The sequence below is a fragment of the Convolutriloba macropyga genome, chromosome 12 (genome assembly GCF_964194025.1).
Source record: "Convolutriloba macropyga chromosome 12, txConMacr16.3, whole genome shotgun sequence".
NCBI lineage: Eukaryota > Metazoa > Xenacoelomorpha > Acoela > Convolutidae > Convolutriloba > Convolutriloba macropyga.
In genome coordinates this window covers 17,999,700-18,004,213 of record NC_134479.1, presented here as the reverse complement: position 1 = coordinate 18,004,213, position 4,514 = coordinate 17,999,700, and positions in this window count along the sequence as shown.

Here is a 4,514-nt window from a genome sequence, read left to right as displayed (position 1 = left end):
AAAAGGAGAAAGTTAACAAATAGGTTATCGAAATAAATAACAATCAACAAATGTTTGTAATTTAGTGTACATGTGAAAGGTTTCTTAACATTAATCGTTTCCTGATGGAAACGGATTCTGAAAGAAAATAATCACTGTTAATTTAAAACAAAATTGTAAATAAACAAGTCTAAAAATGGGTATTTACGATAATGGCCGAGGACGAGGAAAAAGGAGGAGGGGATGTGGGGAAGGGTGGGGGGGTGAAAGAAAACAATTTAATGTTATAATTGGAAGCTAGTTTTAATTTTTACCAAGATCAAATCGTCGACTGTCCCTTTTGGTACTTTTCTGTAAGCGTTTGAATCGAACAGTTAGTGGCTTCACACAAAGTTTCGCAAAATTTGTATTAAAAACAGGCCAAGACTGCTCGACTAAACTGGCATGTTTGTCACAACTGTGAAATTGCACTTGTCTTGAAAAAGATGCAAGCTATGGTCTGGATATTTTTGTGCGGATGAGCAACATCTGCAGTTAACAGCACCTTTTTAGTAACTTCTTGCTGTTATTCAATTTCAAAGTACTTTTTCAAAAACTTTAAGTTAGTTGAAAAATAAAGCGTTGAAAAACTGTCGTTGACTGAGAAAATAAAAACTATTGATAAATTCACCGTTTTTTGTGTTAAATGTAATGAGAGGCTAATATCAAAACTAAATTGACGAGAAGATGGATAAAAGTATGATTCAGTCTACCCAGTTGTTTTAGTCAATCGTAAGATAGGGTGGGTAGGAGCTATATGCCAGGTTGATTTTTTTGTTTATATAATCCTTTTCATGCTAATTACGATCGTCTACGAGTACCTGAAAAAATCTACTTCCAAAGAGAGTGGCTGTCTCTTTCCAGTGCCGACTTCCATTTAACGCGGAAAGCGCTTAAATTTGGTGAAAGTGGTTTCTACAATGCAATTAAGAGCCGTAAAAAGAAAAATAGAAATGAAATGAATGTGAAAAGTACTTACGTTGGGCTGTATGGGAATTTCACAAAAATTTTATTTCCTTAATTGTTTTGCCGCTTAATTTTACGATTTAATGTTTTAAAATTGCCAAAATGAGGGATTAATCTGCCGCATAATTCTTTGCGGAAAGCGCTTCCGTCAAATAAATTTTGCGATGAAAAGTTTTTCACTTTTCAACTCTAGTTTCACTTTCCAGTTTAAAAGTGAAGACACACTGACTAGAATTTCCATATAGGGCACCGTTTTTTCCGCAGCAAAATTTCAAAGTATGTTTCACACGCACAATCTATTAACATAGGAAAGGTGAAATCTGGTAATGAAAAAAAGTAAATTTACTCAAAAATTTTGTACCGGTAGATTCCAGTAATGCTCGCGATTGTTATCATTGACGGTGAGATGTTTTATTTGAATCATTGAGAAGAGTTTATTTATTTTACCGTTGCTTAAAAGACAGAAAAATTGAAAAATACGTGACAGCATACCATTTGATTAGAAAGTACACATATTTGCTTTTTCCACAGAAAACTTTCTTTTACGTTGAGGAGTCTGAAAGTTGTTTAATGTTCTTCAAAGTTTTCAATAAATTTCAACTTCTGTTCACCTGACTTTAAGCAAAGACGAATAGGAAAAATGCAACAACTTGTAAGTGCTTTAACTTCGTTTTATGCAAAAATTTCAAAATGTCAAAAATTTTTCGATTGTTGAGTCAATGTTAGGAAATATCTATAAGTAAACCCATGTGGAAAAATGAGCAGTTTTCTGACCTGGAGACAGCAATGTTAGATTTCAAAATCCATTTTAATCAGCAATTGTAAAATTTTTGCAAATTGGAAAGAAATTGAGAAAAATTGTGAGAAGGTATGCTTCGAACGTTCACTCTTTACAGCACAAATGTTTTCTCTGTTATACATTTGTTCCTCAAAGCTCTTCTGTAGTGATTACTGATCATATTTCTATCAGTGACGCAGTCAGATAGATGGCTTAGTGTTCGGTACTGATAAGGGACTCATATTTTTCAAACCAGAAAGCACTAGTTGATTTATATTTAAATGTGTTTGGCATCCGAATGATTTCCTTTTATTAGTCTATTTAGTTGTTCGAGTTTCTTTGCGTTTGTTGGTTGATTGTTTATGTTTTTAGAGCGCATGCATCATTTAGAAAAGAAAACACAATAATTTCTTCCATCCTTTTTAAACTAGCCAATCATTGCATTTTTGGTTCCATACTTGTTGCAGCCGTGTGAAGTTTGTTGAAAACATTTATCAAATAATCAGTCAGCAAGACAGAAAATGGAATAAAATGTGATTTAATTTTGTAAATGTTTTCTTTTCTCCGACTTTTACAATTGTCTGATTGGGCTTCGCTGTAATTTTTTCCGTAAAGAAAAATTTTGTGTCGTGATAGTTGCCATTGAATCAATTTGGAATCTGAATTTAGGCACATCTGCAACACGAAGTCGGGATGAGCATTCCTGGTTAACATACAAAGATCTCTCTCTCTTATGATTCCAAATAACACCTAAAAAATTTCTGAGTACGATCATGAAATGACTACTATTCAAATATGATCTTTCTATGATTATTAAGAATCAATTATGGTCTTGGTATGATTAATAGGAACCATTTATAGTCTTTGTATGGTTAGAGAGAAGCAAAGAAAATATCTTTATGTGATAACAAAGATGCATATATGGCCTTTGTATGGATAGCAAGAAAATCTACGCCCCCTTTCAAAAAAGCATGAGACCCATTGATGGATTGAATTGATATTGCGCTATTAAATTATTCAGGCAAGTGAGCACACCAAGACAACCTGAAACGTGTGTTTCTGCACTTGTTTGGTTTAATTTTCGCACAGAAATTTGTTTGTTTGATTTTAGTATGGTTTCCAAGATTCCGTAAAAGCGTATTTGACAGTATGATTACTAAGTTGGCTCCATTTGTGTTTAGTTTCCAGTGTAAACTCTGCTCACAATTGTTTTTTGCATTTAATTTACGACAAGGAAATTTCTTGTATGTTTTCAAACTTTAGTGTGTTTTCAAAGTGTCCATGAAAACAATATATGACGTAGTTTTTGTTTTCCAGTTTACGTTTTGCTCTCACTTGTTTCTTTGATTTAATTTTTGCGTAGAAGTTTGTTTTATGATCTTAGTATGATTTTCAAGTTTCCATGACTTAGTGTGATTAGTAAAATGTCTTGGTACATTTGAGCATCTTTTTGTCAATTTTAAGGCTTTTTAGCTTCGAATTTGTTCACACTTGATTGTTTGGTTCAATTTAACCATCAAAAATGTTTCGCTGTTTGATCTTAGTGTGATTGTCAAGATTCCACAAAATATGTATATGACTTAGTATAATTACTAAGAATCATATATGACCTAGTATGATTACTAAGATTCTTTTATTTTGTTCATCGGGGGATTGTCAAATAATTTTTCTGAAAATAAAACGATAGCTTCTCTGAAAAGAATAAACGTGGAAAAAAGTATCCATTATGTTTTTCTACAAAGTTAAATTTTTTATTGAACTAGCTGTTGAAGTGACTTGCAATTTTTTAATCAATATAATCTTTTTGAAGGAATACTCACTGAACGAGCATCTAGAATTCTAAAATCAATTTTCGCTAATTGAAGCGGTTTCACAGTGAGTTTAATTGAACAACCAAAACCATAAAAATTTTCTCTAAAGCTATGCCTGTTTTGGTACCGGTAGACTTTTGCATTAATTGTGTTGAACTTTTGTTTTCTGCAAAGTGTTTCCTTGTAATGTCCGTCAGTAGTTCTATGTTACAAAATCTGCTATTGCTTTGCTTCGGCACAACTGATTTTGAAGCTCAGAAAACACCCTACAGTTGACGCAATTTCTGTTTTATTAAATTTTTTCACCGCATTTTGAGATCAACCCCGTTTGATAAAATGTTGTTATTCTAGAAATTTCCTCCTATGGGTTTGTAATTTCGACAATGTAGGGTTAAAAAATGTTAAACAAAGATGGTGCGCTTGCAATGTTTTTATGCAGGAAAGTTCTGTGATTACAACTTTTTTTGTAAAGGAAAAATCTATGACCTAGATTTTTTCATAGAAGAAAGTTCTAGGATAACAAAAAACTCCTATTAAAAGTTTAAGCCTAAAATTGACATCACAGACATAGAAACCAGTTTTAATTGTGTTCTATATCATTTATATATCTTTCAACTATCTCAGAATACAAAAAATTTTCATTGTGCGTGGAGCAATTATTCCCGCAGACTACAAGACCAAAGAATCAAAAAACTAAAAATTGGCCCGGACAAACCAGGACCGAAAACAGAAAAAGTTTTATAAGAAACAGAGCGGAGGACAAATAGCAGAGAACTTATATAAATGGGAATTAAATTATAGCACATGAAAAAAATTAATTAGTTTTATTTTCACATCCAGGGAAAACTGCTTTTCGTCTCATCAAGTTAGTCGCATATAAAAGTTAAAATGAAAATATTACGAATAGAGAAAAACAAAAGCAAAGTTTTCGTGTTTCAGAA